Raw genomic sequence first — 19,385 nt, 5'->3', positions numbered from 1 at the left:
TCATATGATTAGGAATCCATTGATTTTTGGATTGTAATTTTTTTGCATGGAAAGTTTATACGATCATTCAAACACTTAGCAACTACTTTTTCCATGCTTTTCCTTTTTTCTCTGTATTATTTGCTTTCCAAATATGTTTCTAGACAGTCATAGATTATTTTCTCACTCTGATAAGATTTTGAAAAAAATATAAAGAAATTACTGGAAAAGGGTTGGGTCAAATTTTTGTTCTCTCCATTTTCTTCATTCATTGGCCATTCATTTATTTATTCACCCAGTGAACAGCTATTAAGCAGCAGTATGTGCGATGATGCTTGGGAGCTTCAAAGGGAATACTGTGTTGTGAACTTGAAGGCAGCTGCCGCAGCTAAGATATCACAGACACAGTGCCATGGAGGCTAAGAATTCTTTAAAATATGTTGTATTCATTTTTCTATTTCACACATAATACTCAATATATGCTCATTACAAAATATTAAAACAGTTCTGGAGTACACAGCGTAATTCACCCCTCCAATGTGACTAACATCCCTTAAGTAACCACTGTTATCGGTTTGATGTGGATCCTTTCTTTGACACACACACAGAGACACAAACACACATTTACACCTTATATCTTTATTCATCCTCATTATGTCTTTGTTTGTTAATGGGAATCAGAGTATAAAAATGGCATGAAATTGATTTTGTTTCATATTTAAGGAAGGCCCAAAGTTTAATAAGCAAAGCTGATCTTATACAAAGGTGAAACAACCTGGCTATTTGTAGTATTTTACATGCTCAAAGGCCAGCCCACTCAAAAAGATTCTCCCACTGACAGGTTTAAATTCAGTCATTTCTTGTGATTATGTACTAAATGTTTGTGTTCCCCTCAAATTCATATGTTAAAGCTCTAACACCTGACATGATGGTATTAGGAGGTGAGACCTTAGGGAGGTACTTCATATTTAGATGAAGTCATGAGGGGGTTGATCCATGATGGAATTAGTGTCCTTATAAGGAGAGAAAGAGATACCAGAGTTCCCTCTCCACCATGTAAGGACTCAGGAAGGCAGCTGTCTGCAAGCCAGGAAAGAAGTCCTCACCAGGAACTGAATCTGCTGGCAGCTTGATCTTGGACTTCCCAGTCTCCAGAACTGTGAGAAATAAATATCTGTTGCTTAAGCCACTCAATCTATGTTATTTTGTTATGATAGCCCAAGCTGACTTATATAGTTTCCAAAAAATTGCAAAAATAATTTCTAAAGAAGGACTCTTCATTATCACTCTAGTGTGGATTCATTGGCCATTCATTTATTTATTCACTCAATGAATAGTTATCAAGCAGCAGCGTGTGCAATAATTAAGGTGTTGTGTGACATTATTAGGGATTAAAAGATGAAAGAGATCACATTTCCTCCAAAAGTTTGCAAATAGCCCCTTGAATTGAAGACACTTGTGTAATATATCATCAGAGTATTTTCTACACTACTGCAGAACTTCAGGGGATAAAGAGACTACTTCTAGACGGGGAATCAGGGAAGAATTCTTAAAGATGTTACTTGGGCTTAAAGTATAGGTCAGATTTCGGCAAGTGAGGTCCAGATTGGGAAGACTAAGCAGAAGTAACAGCACGAACAAAACCATGGACAGGAAGTGCCAAGCGTTTAGGAAATGGTGCGTGACCAAGTCAAGCTGGAGTGAAGGACTCATGTAAGGGAGGAGTGAGAAATGAATCTGTAAGTATAGAATAGGGACAGACCATACTTGGAATCCAAGTTTGGAAATTACTCTGCAGGTAATGAGGAGCCATTAAAAATTTTTTCAGCAAGGATGTAATGAGACACAAAAGTTTCTGGAGAAAGGAAACTATAGTAGGTATGAAGAGAATGGATAGAAGGAGAAAATGAGTAAATATGTTATTATAGATAATTTAGCCATGTGGTAACAAGCATCTAGGCTAAGGTGGATAAAGTGAGAATAGAAAACGGGGTCAGATTCAAGAGAAACGTGGAAAAAAGCACAAACAAAATATAGGGGTTGGTTGTATTTGCTGGAGTCAAAAGAAATTCCAGGTTTAAGGAGCCATGTATCCTGATTTGCCTAGAACATTCTGGTTTTAGCCTATTCAAGTATTCAGTCCAATTTAGCATTTGTCCTGGATTTTCTCCTTTTAAGAGGAGGATCATTATTAATAGTTGCATCACAAGAGATTTGGTAAGACCTCTATATCATACTTCAATTTCTGACATGGCCTCTCTTAGCAGAGTGTAAGAGGCAGGTGCATTTGCCAGAGTTCTCACATGGTAACCTCTGAAAGAGAGCCCATCTCTCCTTTCCCGACCTTTCTACTCTCAACAGTACTTACTTCTTCCTTAGAAGTACGGCATACAGGGTACTGGCTGATAAAATGATGACTTTGGGCATGAGTGGTTTTGATGGTGGTGGGAGATGTATTTGATGCTACAAATCCTGCTGTCCACAGTACAGCAGCTAGTTATGTCATGACCCATGCTGGGTGGCCCATGCCATGAGCAGTGGGAGGCAGGAAGCCACAAGGGTGACAGTCAATGGGTTTAGTGGGACATGTAGGGAATTAAAGATTAAGTGCAAGTGAAATATGTGTGGGAAGTGGAGGCTGAACTGTCCTGCTACAGAGTATGTGGATGCTGTTGCTACAGTAGTTTGGTTATTTATTGTATGACATAAATCTATCACCTTTTTATTGTCTGGTTATGCTTATCTTATTTTGCAATAAACCCTTTCAAAAGTAAGGGTTTAATGTATGCACATTTAATAAAAATTAAGTATTGATTTTTTATTTCTCAAGAAAGTTGATGGTCAACATATAACACACAAAATACCATTCACAAGGGGGTCATTAATGCTGTCATTGACCCATAAGACAATCAGAAGACAGAAATCTGCGGAAGAAGTAGGAACATCTACATCAAAAGTTAGTCATTATTCTTAAAAAACCATGCTCATTACTTTAAAACATACAGTAGTCCCTCTGTATCCACAGGGATTGGTTCTAGGACCTTCTTGGATACCAAAATCCTCGGATACTCAAGTCCCTTATATAAAATGGTGCGGTATTTGCATATAATCTATGCAAACCTCCCGTATACTTTAAATCATCTATAGATTACTTATAATACCTAACACAATGTAAATGCTATATAAATAGTTGCTGGTGCCTGAAAATTCAAGTTTTGCTTTTTGGAACTTTCTGGATTTTTTTTCTGAATATTTTCTATCTGAGGTTGGTTGAATCCATGGATGGGAAACCTGTGGATGTGGAGGACCGATTGTACTTGGCATTTGGCATTTGTTGTCCATGCTTTTGTTCATGCTGCTACTTCCACTTGGAACCTTCTTCCCAACCTGAACCTACTTGTTGAAATCTGACCTATACCTTTAAGCCCAAGTTCATATCGCTCCATGCAGCATGGCTTCACTTGTGTCAAATGACAGCTATCCTAAGTTAATTTCTCTCATTTTTAATTCCAAGTTTCCTTGGGCCTGTGAGTAATGGCTATTAATGAGTTGACACCATTAGCAGAAGATTTTGCAAACAGTTAAATTATGACAGTTTTATAATAGTGTGAGCAGATGAATTAAACAGAAAATCAATTAATTCCATTTCTGATTCAAAATGTTTAATCCAATTCACAGAATCAAAGAAAAGCTTTTGGAAGTTTATTGTGTCAAAGGTGAATTTTCTGACTATTGTAAATGCTACTATAACTTTAAAAATTAAATTTATGAATACAAATTATAATATGAATACATATTTTGGTGGAGCATCACAGTAAAAGAATGCTTTTACTAAAGTAGGAAATCTATGGAGCAGAAATGTGCTTGGGATTGATTGTGATGCATATGTAATAACGCCGTAATATTCTATTAATTCAAATGTAGTCAAAATTCACACATAGTTTTACATATACAAAAATTAGAGTGAACTGTATATAATATTTAGAGGATATGCACACTTTTTTTGGTGTTGGTCACTAATCAGCTTTTAGAAATTGCATTTTGTTCAAAATCAGCTAGAAGTCTTTAGTTAAGATATTCAACAAACAGAAAAGTAACGTCAGCTTTTTAGTCTTTATAATTGCAGTTATTGAAAACAAAACTGCAGATGGGAAGACACTGAAATTTATCCCTATGAAAACAAGGAATTAGCTAAAAAATAATTAAACAATGAGAGTTCATATTGTGTAGAAGATTTAATTTTGAAATTTTTTAATTGTATTTTGGAAGACTTGACTTATGAAAAGAAGCTTTAGACGGAGCTCCTGTTTAATAGGATAAAGTTATAACCTGTACCAGACTTTACAATATCTATATTTGGAAAAATATTCAAAAATCATAAATAGAAACAACTTATTTCATGAGCTTCATTTTGTAAAAAGAAAGAAAGGAAAAATCAAAATGGAGGCAAGAAGACAATAGCTTTGAAAATATTTAAGCTCAAATATTTATACATTTTAATATAGAGAGATATATAATCAGAATTTTAATATCTTCCATTTTATAGAATTTTCTCTGAGCTTATTAGGTGTCTCTGTTCTAGGAGGAGAGTATTTTCACAATTAAAAGTATTATGGTTTATATATTTGAGCAGCCAAATAAATAATGCTAGTATTAGATTTTAGCCCATAGAATAAAATAGAGTCCATACAGATATAAATAAATGAGGAGAAAGGAAAGCTCTTCCTTACAGTAAATTTCAATGAATAAATATAGAAGGAAAGAAGAAAATAGAAAATTACCATTAGGTAAACAATATAGTCATAATTGTTACAGAAAAATCCACTGATCGATGCTAGATTTAGTGGATGAAAGTTTGAGGAGAAATTTATTTTCATAGTTTCAAAGTGTCTCCTAAGTAAGTATTAACCTCAAAGGGAAAGATGGTAACTTTTCAGTGAGAAACCAGGCCAAGACTACCTTAACCAAGTGAGTGATCAAGATCAGCAGTATCAGGAAATAACACACATTCACATCATGAACCTTGTGATACAATGCACTGAGGGGGACACAACATCGTATCTGTGTTACTTTTGTCCAAAATATGTGCTCTCGTGTCCAGTCATGAGAAAACCTTAGACAGCAGCAAACTCAAGTGAGGAACACTCAACGAAATAACTGACCAACACTGTTCTAAAATGCCAAGGTCATTAAAGACAAGGTAAGACTGAGGAACTCTTAAAGACTGCAGAAGACTAAGGAGGAGTAACAAATAAATGCAAGTGGGAGCCTGAGTAGATTCTAGAACAGTAAAAGAACATTAGTGTCAAAATCCAAGCAAGGTGTTCAGTTTAGTTAATAGTATTACAGCAAGTTCATTTCCTTTTGCTGACAATTGTATTATGGTGATGTAAGATGTTAACACTGGGGAAGACGAGTGAGGGATAATTGGAAACTATTGGTGCTATTTTTGCAACTTTCCTATAAGCAAAAATTAGTCTAAAACATTTAAATTATTATGGCTTGCAGAGAAAACGCAATCGAAGATGCTCACAATTTCAAGTTTCTAATTATAAATTGCAATATTGAGGAAGACTGTAGAAAATTTATGGAAAAAATTAAGCCAGTAAGGCCATATTTGAAAAAGTTGGAGGCATATTTTAATTTCCCTACCCTTTATATCTGGCTTAGCCACAGGACTTGCTTTGACCAATAAAATGTGGCAAAATGATGTTCTGCAACAGCCTTGTGACAGCCACTCTCTGCTCAGGGAGAGAGAAGGCTCAAACTACCCAGTCATCCCAAACAACACAGTCAAGGCCTTGGACACGTGAGTAAGGCCCTCCTCAGCCAGCTGGCCTCATGCTACAGACTACAAATGTATCAATAAAACCCCTTTAACACCACATGGAGACAAGCCATCCCAGCTGTGCTCTACTCAAATTATCAACCTGGAGAATCGTGAGCAAATAAACAGTGTTGTTTTAAGCCTTTAAGTTTTTTTTGGAGGGGGGATTTTTTTTTTTTTTCCTGTAGCAATAGCTAATTAATACAGATTCACAGAGAAGAGATTAATTACTTCAACTCAGATGATGAAGAAAAACTTGATTTGGAAGGTGACTTTTGAACTTGGACTTGAAGGATTTAAAAAGGTGGAGATTTGAGCAAAAGACTTCCCAAGTGACAAATGGCACAGAGGCCTCAAGACAGGAGAGTGTGGGAAGCTCTTATAAAGAAGAGCAATTCAATGTGGCTGGAGCATAGTGACAAGGAGGTGTATCCATGACCCATACAGGGTAGCCGTATCAATGGAGTTCACTGGCAATTTCCATCACTAAATCTTTCATCTTACATTTCATAAGGTAAACTGATTTGGGGTGAGATTGCCAAAATCATGTTGCCACAAAATGAAAAGCACAGGTGTTCCATGTCTTTGTCCTTAGATGGCACGAATGAGTTTGTGATTCACAGTTCCAGTGCCAGCGGGGAAATTTTCCTGATACCTAGGTCAGCCAGGAGGAGAATTTTACTCAATAAAAACCTTGGGGTTTGGTCGAGGCTCAAGTTTAAGCACAGAGGCATATGTCTGAGCGCTCTGGGGAATTGTCTAGACTATCATGCCAAGATAGAAACTGGATTTTAAAATCTTGATTTAGGTGGGCTGCCTAGATAGGAAATGGGTTCTAAGTCTTTAGGGATGGGAGTGTGGGAAGTGGCTCTTGTTTCCACTTAAACTGAAGATCATTTTGTAACAATAGAATAGTGAGAAAGGACAAAACAAGTAAGATGACAGTGTAGAGTTTAAGAACACACAGGCTTCAGTCTCAGGTTGATTTAGTTTACATCCTGGCCCATCGGTTGTTAAATGTGTGATCTTAGGCAAGTTACAAAGCCTCACTGAACTTCAGTTCCTCATCTTGAAATTTGAGACAATAATACCTACCCCACAGAGCGTTCATGAAGATTAAATAAAATCATGTACAAATAATGATAGCCAGTGCCCACCCTTAGTATCCAACACATGGTATTACTAACTTATTATCCTGATAATATTAAATGTACCCATCCATTATCAAACTTTGATTTCTTATGTATGTAACAATTGAATAACATGTGAATTTTTTTAGAGGTCCTGATCATGTTTTTCAAACAAATCAGGTTCACGGACATGTGTGGTTTCTAGGTGTTCCCAATAGGTGTGCATCTTTATGATTCATCTATCTAATATGGTGACATGTTTTCTCTTATGGAGGGTGATTTGAGATATCAAGTATCATCTCCATGTTTGACAAAGTGAACAGCAATTGTAGTAGACGGCCCTCAATGGACCCTGCCTCCTGGTATTCATGCTGCCATGTAGTCTAGTCCCATAATGACTCTGGACTGGCCCTGACACTCACCAAATAATACAATGTAGTGGAAGAAACACTGTGCCAGTTGACTGGGCCTAAGCCTTAAGAAAGCCGGACATTTCTACTTTTTTGATTTGGGGAGCCTGCCATTTAAGAAATCCAGCTACCCTGCTGGAATATCACATGGAAAGAGATTAGACCTGAGACCACCTAGTGAGAAAGTGGTGCCTCTGTCCCAGCCTACGAGCTGAGGCCAGCCTTCTAGCTGTCCCTTCCAAGGTACCAGACTAGGGAAGGAGCCATCTCAGACCGTTCAGCCAGTTAAGCCCTGAATGACTGCAGCCCCAGCAAACATCAAGCAGAGCAGAACCACTGAGGTGATACCAGCCAACCCACCGAATCATGAGAGAAAATCAAAATGGTTGTTGTTATAAGGCACTCAATTTTAGGGTGGTTTGTTACATAGTGATAGAGAACTAAAATGGGGCTTGTGTCCTCCTCTATGCATTTGCAACAATGTTACAATGTTTCAAAGTATTTTAAAAAGACTGAGTTATGAATATGTTTAAGTCTACTTTACCTGCTTACCTCACACACACCGTGAAGAGAACCAGAACAGAAAGAAGCTTAAGGTACAGAAATTACAGTTTCTCACATGCTTTTTCCTCAGGGTGAGTTTATCCTTGGAGACAAAGACAACTTAGAGCTTTCTGTTCTTTGAAGGTGGAGTGGGTGATGCACTGTTGTTCTGTGGCAGTGCTTTGTTCTCCTAAAGCAGTGTCTCTTGTATGTCCCTGAAGCAGGAATCTGTGCCTTTAGCGGTGATTTTGTGAAAAGAAATTAGTCACTGACAGTGATGCCATGTGGGAGATGCCACAAAGTAGCTCACCTGAATCATTGTTCTAGTATTATTATATTGTACACATGTGTGTGTGTGTGTGTGTGTGTGTGTTTTACACAGGACAAAGATTGGCTTGGCCTCGTTCATCCTGACCAGCGAGGGCAGGGTGGGAGCTTCACACCTGCTCCCTGGAATGTGTGAGGCCCGCAGGGGGGAGACCCAGACACAGCAGTGAAAGGTCAGGGCATTTTATTCCAAATATTGGCAGTAACAAGAAAGCTGTCAGCTTTAGAAAACATGATAGAAAAAAAGGTGAGGGGTTCAAGGTCAAGTATACACAAATCCACACAGGAAAGGAAAAATCAGCAGAAGGAAGTCACCAGGATACAATTTGAAGGTTGGACCTCCAGTCTCCTGAGAGAGGTCAAGTTGGGTCCCAGCACTACTAGGACTTATTTCTTGTGATAAAAAGAAAACCAGGGTGGCTTAGTAACAAGTTCTATAGTGCTGTTCTCTGAGGAGAAAGGGAAGTCCTGGGCTGTGGAGCCCAGGGGTCAGCGGCTGAGCTGTGCAGTCAGATTTGAATGGAGCTGTGAAGAGTCAGATATTGCACAGAATACACATAAAGACCAGCAATAAAAAGAAAGAAATCTTGCGAGTGTAAGAGTCCTGTGAGTCCCTGAACATGTTCCCAATTGCTAGGAAGCCAGAAGGAGAAGTCGTTAGCAGGAACGCAGAGCTTCAGGGTGCACAAGAGCCCAGCAAGAACTCGGCCTTTGGAGGGAGACTGATCTGCGTCCTAACGCTGGCTCTGCCACCGCTACCTCCGTGGCTGGGGCAGGTCACTTGGATCCGTGAGGACTGCCCTTGCCTGCCTGGAATAGGAACTTCACCAAAAGGACTTAACCAAAAGAGGACTTTTTCTCTCACATAACAAGAAATCCATAACTCAATAGGCCAGGACTGAGACAGCTGCTTACTGGCTCCTTCCAGCTTTTTCCTTCCTAGTTCTTAATTTGTGGTGTTTGGCTTCATGGCCTCAAGATGGTTAGTCCACGGCCAAGCATGCTTCCTGCTGGTAATGAGAGCAAAAGCACCTCCTCCTGAGGCTTTTTTCATGTTGGGGGAATAGAAATCTTTCCCAGTGACTTCTACCTATATCTCATGATTTCATTTTACACACACACTATTCCATTTCTCTCTCTCTCTCTCTCTCACACACACACACACACACACACACATTCGACCACCTCTAACTGCCAGAGACTGGGGGAAAGGTCAGTAGTTTTAACTGGGTGCATTGCTGGTCCAAATTGTATTCGTTTGGAAGATGGAAGAATGGATAAGCAACTGGCAACAGAAGGCAGACTCATTTGTTCATTTTTCCAGTGGGGATGGCCAGCCCTCCATGGCAGAAGGGTGAGACAGAGGGTGTACACCTCTAAGACACAAGCTCCAATGGCAGGGGGGTATTCTTGTCTGTTTTGTTACTGTTGTATCACCAGCATCTAGAATAGTGTCCTCAATAAGTACTTCCTGAATGAATGAAATGAATGACAGAGACAGTGATAGGTATCCAGGACACTGGCTGGCATGCCGAGGGAACGCAGAAATTGTCGCTGTCTTTATTGTTACCAGGTCTGCCTGCGGTTTTTCCCATGTCATTTCCAGAGGCTGGTAGGTAGTGTAGAGCAACTGGTAGAGGCAAGCGTTCTTAAGAGAGGTACTTACTAAGGTGGATAGATGGGGTGTCATGAGTTGGTCTAAGAACGGGGTCCTTGGCGTTGTAAATCTTGAGGAGGGAAAAGTTATTGTACCTTTTTCCAATCTAGCCAGCGGAAACCTTTAACTTTCAACTCTCAGAGAACCAATGTTTTCTTAATGTGCTGGTTGTTAAAAAGATTCCCACCTGAAGTTAAAGTATCCAGGAACTCAAAAATGTTCCTGAAGAGAGCACGAGTTACCATCAAAATAAACAGCTTTATTCTTGAATGTTAGTGCTGGACTAATATTTAAAGAGCATCCAATCCAACCATCTCATTGTTCAGACGAAAAAGGTAAGAGCCTGACTTTCTCCAAATAGCATCACTAATTCTGGACGCAGAAGGGGACTCCAGCTCTTCCTAATACAGGTCTTATTACGTATTATACACTGTCCATCTCTACCACCCACTAATGCTCCCCAGTTTGTCCTGCCCAGCTGCCAGGCCACCCGCTACTCCCAATGTGCTGGGTGGGTAGTGCCTCAGTGATGGAATGGCCTCTCCTTTGAGAGACCCCACCACAATTATGCCTTTTTCCTCCCTGGCACTAGACACAGCAGTGGTCATGGGCCAGGACCCCACAGTTCACTCCGGCTCCCTTCCTTTCTCTCTCTCTTTTTTTTGTCATGGTCGAGCTACCCTTATTGGTCTCACACCATTCCCTCCTAAAACCACTTCTCTGAAATTGCTGTTCGCATGTCACCAGAGACCTCAGAAATGTCAAATCCAATGAACACATTTTTCTGAATTTATCTTACTGTAGTGCGTCTGAAAAATTTTTACCGAAAGATTCCTGATGCCAAAAGGGAAATATCATGAGCCTCAGGGAACGTGGAGTTCTGACCCAAAGCCCCAGCCACAGGCATGAAATAATCTGGAGTCTTGTTTTGTCTTAAGAATTCATGTAAATTTTCCATTCTATTTTTTCACATGAAAATAATTTTTCTTCAAATATCTTCATAAAATTGATACTCAAAGGACATGCTTGTTTTAATCCCATGGCTGCATGTTCCACTTGGCACCTGGGTTTGGTTTGAATTTCATAACTCTAACCAGGGTCCCTTGAGTATCCCTTAGTAGCCAGTGTTATCCCCAAGTGAGGCAGGAACTAAATGAGACTAAAGGCAAAGGATAGTGGCTTCTGTAAGCAGCATTTACTCTTCCAACCTCTTTCTTCTCACATCCCTCCTCATTTTGCCCTCCCCTGGAGAACAAAAGGAGGCTAAGAATGAAAGGAAGACAACATGTACATGATCTGGCATTTTGGCTGGCTGAGCTGCTGCCTTGTTTAGTCCCATCCAAGAAGGCTGGGCTCCCATCCAAGGAGGAGAGGCAGACCATGGGGAGCTCTCCTAGTCAGTCTGGGTGAGAGCTGCCAGGAAAGCTCTTTCATTTGGGGATGGCATATTTACTCACTCAGGGAAGTGACAGCGAGAGGCTCATCACCCAGATCTCAGACCCTCTTTCCCGGGAGTGGGTCATATCTACCCTCTGTCCTCAGAGTCATCCGCCCCCTTCTCTGTATTCTGAATGCTCTGTCTTGACAATCAAGTTTTACTTAGAACTACAGAAGTTTCTTTGGGATATATCTTAGATCATAATTGATGCTTGAGAATTTTTTCTTCCAGTTTTATTGAGATATAATTGGCATATAGCACTGTGTAAGTTTAAGGTGTACTGCATACTGATTTGATTTACATACATCTTGAAGTATCACAATAGGTTTAGAGAACATCCATCATCTTATATAAATATAAAATTAAAGAAATAGAAAAAAAAAATTTTTCCTTGTGATGAGAACTCAGAACTTTTTTTTTTAACATCTTTATTGGAGTATAATTACTTTACAATGGTGTGTTAGTTTCTGCTATATAACAAAGTGAATCAGCTATACATATACATATATCCCCATATTTCCTCCCTCTTGCCTCTCCCTCCCACCTTCCCTATCCCACCCCTCTAGGTGGTCACAAAGCACAGAGCTGATCTCCCTGTGCTATGCGGCTGCTTCCCACTAGCTATCTGTTTTACATTTGGTAGTGTATATATGTCCATGCCACTCTCTCACTTCATCTCAGCTTACCCTTCCCCCTTCCCCGTGTCCTCAAGTCCATTCTCTATGTCTGCGTCTTTATTCCTGACAGGACTTTCTTAACAACTTTTATATATAACATACAACAGTGTTAATTATATTTATCATGTTGTACATTACATCCCTAGTGCTTATTTATGACTGGAAGTTTGTACCTTTTGACTGCTTAAGATTTTAACTAAAATTCTCTTTTATCATCATTGTAGTTGGTTTTTAGAGTTGAATTTATTACATATTTTTTCTTGCTAAAACAAGTAACTTCTTACTTTAAACCCTTTGTCTTAGTCCGTTTGGACTGCCATTAAAAACTACCAAAGACTGAGTAGCTTACAGACAACAGACATTTATTTCTTACAGTTCTGGAGTCTGGAAGTCCAAGATCAAGTTGGCAGCAGATGTGTTTCCTGGTGAGAGCTCTCTTGCTGGTTTGCCTTCTCGCTGTATCCTCATATGGCAGATAGAGAAAGCTCCCTCTTCTTAAAAAGGCACTAATCCCATCATAGGGTCCCCCTCCCATGACCCCATATATACCTAATTACCTCCCAAAGTCTCCACCTCCAAATACCATCACATTTGGGGTTAAGGCTTCAACATATGAATTTTATGGGGGAAACAAACATTCAGTTCGTAACACTCTTCATATGCAACAGCTCATTTAATATTTTCATAGAATTTTTGAATAAAATTTTATAGTAAAGAGGAGGGCCTTCAACTGGTGTCTCTCAATATATATATATATATTTTTTTTTTACAGGAGAAGAGAAAAACTGTATTGATTAGAACAAAGTTCAGCTGGGAGAAACAGGAAACAAAACAAAACTTTACTACCTTAAATAATATAGGTATTTATTTCTCTATATGTAAAAGTCTAAAGGCTTTGGGATTAGCAAATGCAAACTATTATATACAGGATGGGTAAACAACAAGGTCCTACTGTATAGCACAGGGAACTATATTCAATATCCTGTGATAAACCATAATGGAAAAAAATATAAAAAAGAATATATATGTATAACTGAGTCACTTTGCTGTACAACAGAAATTAAACACAACATTGTAAATCAACTATACTTCAATAAAATTTTAAAAAAAGCAAAGCAACATAAATAACTCATGAAGATAAGATTTAATACTTAAGAACAGGCATCTTTGCTTTTTTCCCTTTCCTTTAGCTAGAAATTATTCTGTTCCATTGTTGTGGTTTTCAATAAATAGCTTTTGCATTTAAAAAATAAATAAGTAAATAAAGGCATGTATTTTAGACCTGAATGGCAACTCTGCTCCACAAAGTCCTCTGGGATATAAGCTTCTTCTGGCTCACAGCTCCACTCAGCCTTACCTTCATGGACAAGGTAGTATCCAAGTTCCAGGTAGCAGAACAAAGGAAAGTATGTAGAAGAAGACGTAAAGGATGAGCTAGCTACCTCATAAAGAAATTTCCTGGATATCGTCATAGGACACTTCTCCATATATCCCATTGGTGGACTTTAATTGCATGGCCACTACTATTACAAGGGAGGCTGGGAAATGTAGTTTTTATTTGGGGCAGCCCAAAATTCATCGTTATAGAAAAGGGGGAGTACTGGTACTGGGAGATAATAACAGGCTCTGTCACTCACAAACTTGTTCACTCTCTCTGAAGTATTTCTCACTATTTTATCCTTGGCTTTGCTGACACCCGCCCTAGTTTTTCTCCTTTCTCTCTGGCTGTAACTTCTCAAACTTTTCTGCAGACTCTTTTTCTTCTAGGCTCCCCTCAGTGTTAGTGTTCCCAGCGTTTGGTCCTCATGCCCTCTTCTCTTCTCACTCCATGGACTTTCTTGCATGACCATATTAAATTCATGGTTTCTACTACTCAAGTTTTACATACCTACATCTCTATTCCAGATCTTTTTTTTTCCTGAATCCCAGACTCATATATCCAATTTCATGAAGGGCCCTCCATTTGAATATACTATGGGTGACAAACTCAGTACATCTAAAATTCAACTCGTTGTCTTCCCACTAAAACACTCTATTTTGTCCTCATTGCCTATCCACATGTTTACTGAAACTGAATTCCTGAGATATGACTGGAGTTATCCTCTTCATCTTTCACATGTTCAATGTCCTTATTTTTTTTTCTCTCTTCTCCATCCTCCCTGCTTTTGCTTTAGTGGTTAAAACTAACATCTAATGAGAATTTGCACACCACCTTCTGATATAACTAGATTACATATTTTAACTCATTTAATCTTCAAACAACCCTACCATTATGATTATTCCATATTTTGGATGAAGAAATTAAGGAAAAGAGAAATCAGGTAATTTTCCCAAATGTCACAACAGTAAAACCAGAATCTGAAACCAGGTGGTGGATTTTAGAGTACTCTCTCTTGACTGCCGTAACTTTCTGTTTTAGCCCTCCTTATTTATTTCTTACATTATTATAGAAGCCTTTCAACTGGTTTCTCTTTTCCAGTCTCCCTAACTCCTCCCCCAAATTCCATTGTTCATGTGATTAACCCCAGAGTAAACTCTCTAAAATACAATCTAATCATATTAATCTGCTGCTTAAAATCCATCAGCACTTCTCCATCACCTTCAGGCTAAAGTTCCAGCTTCTTAATTATACACAAGGTCTTTCATGATCTGGCCCCTACTCACCCATATAGCCTCTTCTGAAACCTCCCCCCCAGGTGTGGCACCAGCCAGCCATCGGAGACCACTTGCAGTTTCTGAGCAGAACCTGCTCCCTCCATGCATCTCTGTGCTTTTGCACTCACTCATAACTCCTATTTCAAGGGCAGACTGTTAGGGAAAGAACTCAAAGTTTCTCAAGAGCAGAATGGATCACCCTCTGTGTTTTGTAGCTACTGTCATACTTTTCACATAGCATGGGAAATGAGAGTTTACTCCTCTCTCTCCCTTACTGGTCTCCATAAGTCACCTGAGGGAAGTGTTGGTTCTTTGTGTCTGCAGTACTTACCAAAGTACTCAGTGCATAATAGTCACTCATTAAATGGTTATCAAATAAGACTGAACTAAATAAAGACTATAATTACTTCACTCCCTTTTATGCCATTTTCCTAAACAAGGCCTACTGCAGGGAGGTCTCTTGGATATTGTTGGTTTCACTCCGGCTTACTTACCTGTAGGGGAAGTTCATCTTGTAGTTGGGTCAGAATAATATAGAAGCCTATCACTTGGTATGGTACACCTTGGGGATGGACACGAGGGTCTGCAAGTAAAGAAGAGGTGGGCCAAGAAGAGGAACATATATGTGTTTATATTAGTGACAGTTTACATTAGATGCCAGGATATAAAATGTGTTCAATATCCCTGGAAGCTGTTTTTAAAGGAGGTAACTAAGGGCATTTTAAAAGATGCACTTTTTTCCCCTCCTTTTGTATGGCAGTTATTCTGGGGGGAAGCCAATGCAGAAAGTCTTGGGTTGTAGAATTTTGAAAAAGAAGCACACGATAGTTAGATTTATTTCAGAGGATTCTGGTGATTTTGTGACAGGCAGCCAGAAGGGAAATTACCTTAGCTGGTCTTGGCTCAGTCCCTTCTCCAATCCTAATCATTCTTTCAAGCCCACATACAGTAGACAGAACAGTTGTCCTTCACCACTGAAGAAATGCAGCCGAGAGTTACGTTACCGTGGAAACAGAATAATTTTTTTTTTTTTTTTTTTTGCTGCAAGACATATCACTTCATCTGCACTATTATGAAGCAGCATACATTGGTAGGGCTGGGAGGGGAATCAAATATTCTGCCCCCCAGTATTGTACTTGGCCTCTGGGTGAATAAATGACTCTCAATTAGAGTGCTTAAATATCTTTTAACTTTAATCATTGTTATTAGAGGCCCAACAGAATTTTACTTGGAAAAGAGTAAAAAATTCAACTCTGCTGTTCAGGAGAGAGCTATAAATTCTTTCAAACTAGACCACTTCTGTTAAAGAAAATATAAGGGAATTTACAATTAATGTTTTCATTGTGTGCAAAATAAATGCCTTTGTCGTTTGTGTTTTGGCTATCTGACTTGATCCTACTGTGGATTTATGAGATTGTCCAGACCTCTTTCATCCTTTGTCTCTACTCTAAGCTGTTTTGTAGTGAACACACATATTTACAATTTCATCTCGTGTTGGGCTGCAGGTATTCAGATCCTCTCTTCCTGACTTGCTGCTGAGCTCATCTGAGCCTTGACTCCCTTGCCCAGCCAAAGCCCTCACTCCCGTTTGCTACCTGCCTCTGTGACTGGGAGGCTCGCCTCCTCTTATGCCCAACCCTAAATTTAGCCACTGTCCTATTTTATTTTCTCCTCTTGTAACTACTCTCTTTCTTACTATTTGTGTTGCTAACTGTTGTGAAGAGTGAATCTGTAAGACCTCCACTGGCAGAAGGATCAATTCAGTAAAATCCCAGGAACCTAACAAGAATCCCTTATCCCTTCAGTTCCAAAAATGTTCACAGTCACTGCGTTTCCTTACAAGTCCAAAAAAGCACTAAAACAAAAACCAACCAAGCAAAACACACACACACACACACACACACACACACACAGAGTCTAACTTTAATCACAGAGAAATCCCATAAATGAAAGGAAAGAAACATCTTTTATTGGCTGGATGGAAATTAGAAAATAATGTAATACTTTAAAAATACTAGTGTTTTAATGAAAATAAAAACAAAAATAAAAATAAACAAATGGAACCTAATTTAACTGAAAAGATTTTGCACAGCAAAGGAAACCATAAACAAAATGAAAAGACAACCCACAGAATGGGAGAAAATATTTGCAAATGAAGCAACTGACAAGGGATTAATCTCCAAAATATACAAACAGCTCAGGCAGTTCAATATCAAAATAACAAACAACCCAATCAAAAAATGGGCAGAAGAAGTAAGTAGGCATTTCTCCAAAGAAGACAGACAGATGGCCAAAAAGCACATGAAAGATGCTCAACTTCACTAATTATTAGAGAAATGCAAATTAAAACTACAATGAGGTATCACCTCACACTGGTCAGAATGGCCATCATCAAAAAATCTACAAACAGTAAATGCTGGAGAGGGTGTGGAGAAAAGAGGGTGTGGGACTCTCCTACACTATTGGTGGAAATGTAAATTAGTGCAGCCACTATGGAGAACAGTATGACGATTTCTTTAAAAAACTAAATATAGAACTACCATATGATCTAGCAATCCCACTCCTGGGGATATATCCAGAGAAAACTATAATTAGAAAATTGTGGCACTACTTACAATAGCCAAGACATGGAAACAACCTAAATGTCCATCAACATATGAATGGATAAAGAAGATGTGGTACATATATACAAAGGAATATTATTCAGCCTTAAAAAAGAACGAAATAATGCCATTTGCAGCAACATGGATAGACCTAGAGATTTTCATACTAAATGAAGTAAGTCAGACAGAGAAAGACAAATATCATATGATATCACATATGTGGAATCTAATAAAAAATGATACTAATGAACTTATTTACAAAACAGAAACAGACTCACAGATCTCGAAATGAAATTTATGGTTACCAAAGGGAAATGTGGGGGGAAGTGATAAATTAGGATGTTGGGATTAACACATACACACTACTGTATATAAAATAGATGACTAACAAGTACCTACTGCATAACACAGGGAACTATACTCAATATTCTGTAATAACCTATATGGGAAAAAATCTGAAAAAGAATGGATATATGTATATATATATAAATCTCTGTATAACTGATTCACTTTGCTGTACACCTGAAAATAACACAACACTGTAAATCAGCTATACTCCAATAAAAATTTAATGGGGCTTCCCTGGTGGTCCAGTGGTTAAGACTTCGCCTTCCAACGCGGAGGGTGGGGGTTCCATCCCTTGTCAGGGAGCTAGGATCCCACATGTCTTGTGGCTGAAAAGCCAAACAGAAGCAGTATTGTAACAAGTTCAATAAAAACTTTAAAGATGGTCCACATAAAAAAAATCTTTAAAAATAAATGTTAAAAAATGAAAAAATAAAAGTACTAGTGTTATAATTCTGGAAACAGTAGAGCAGCATTAGAAAGCAAGTGACATTTATTGAGGAACTTGTCAGTGCCAGGAGATTTAACATCCACATTTCATTTAATTCTCAAATTCATCTCAAATGTAACTATTATTTCCATTTTACAAATGAGAGATTTGAGGCTCAAAGAATTTTTTTAAAAAGTCATTCCCGGGGCTTCCCTGGTGGCGCAGTGGTTGAGAGTCTGCCTGCCAATGCAGGGGACACGGGTTCGAGCCCTGGTCTGGGAAGATCCCGCGTGCCGTGGAGCAACTAGGCCCGTGAGCCACAATTCCTGAGCCTGCGCGTCTGGAGCCTGTGCTCCGCAACAAGAGAGGCCGCAATGGTGAGAGGCCCGCGCACCGCGATGAAGAGTGGCCCCACTTGCCACAACTAGAGAAAGCCCTCGCACAGAAACGAAGACCCAACACAGCCATGGATAAATAAATAAATAATTAAAAAAAAAAAAAAAAGTCATTCCCGAAGTTACTTCACAAATCCTAAATGACAGTGATTTCTGATTCTGAGTCCAGTGTTCCAGGCAACTGCATCACTGTGTCCAGGGTCCAGCAGAACTCTGATGTGGGGAGGGCTAAAATCTAAGGGAAAAATGAGGAGAATATGGCCTCTAATCCTGACTCTCCATCTCCTGACAGGACTTTGGAAAAATCATTTCTTTGTTTTAAAGTCAGATTTGTCCATCCTTATTTAATATGGATAAATAACCTCTTATCTCCTCATATGTATAAGGGGTTAAGCAGTTAATATATGCAAAACTTGTTGAAAATATAAAGCGCACTTCTATATCTGTAGGAAGAATGACTTGTTACTATAATAGACCCAGATTAGCAGATCCATTATCACTTCCAATCAGTTCAGTCCCAAATCATTATCAACCCCAAACTGGTAATGTTTTTGGGAGCAGATCTATCACATATTTCTTCTGTGTCTCCCAAATCATCTTAACACGTTCTGGGTTGGATAGTGGATGCATTTTTATGCAATGAAGTGGTGATTAAATCAAACTATTCTCCAATATGTACTTGAGTCATCAGTTATAGACCCAATTTCATCATATATCAAAAAGGATTCCTTAAATACCTGGACATAATTAGCCCAGGTTGCTTTATGAACGGTCATAACAGTGGTTCATAGTATTATCCAATTGATTTTTAACGGAAATAATGACCAGTTCTTTCTATTATCACATAAAAGAAAATATTTTATTTCCCTCAAATCCACTGCTTGCCTTTCAGACAAACTCAGGAAATGTTAGTAAAATAAATAGCGAAAAATAATTTACCTAGAACCCGAAATTTCACTCTTCATGCCT

At 38.8% G+C, this 19,385-nt stretch overlaps 1 protein-coding gene across 1 annotated transcript in view; it reads left to right on the top strand.

The window, feature by feature from the left end:
• Positions 1 to 19,385, top strand: part of ARHGEF38 (Rho guanine nucleotide exchange factor 38) — a 145,864-nt gene that overhangs the window by 77,592 nt on the left and 48,887 nt on the right. The gene's annotated exons all lie outside the window — the stretch shown is intronic.

The sequence above is a fragment of the Eubalaena glacialis genome, chromosome 5 (genome assembly GCF_028564815.1).
Source record: "Eubalaena glacialis isolate mEubGla1 chromosome 5, mEubGla1.1.hap2.+ XY, whole genome shotgun sequence".
NCBI classification, from domain to species: Eukaryota; Metazoa; Chordata; class Mammalia; order Artiodactyla; family Balaenidae; genus Eubalaena; species Eubalaena glacialis.
This window is presented reverse-complemented; position numbering and strand designations above follow the sequence as displayed.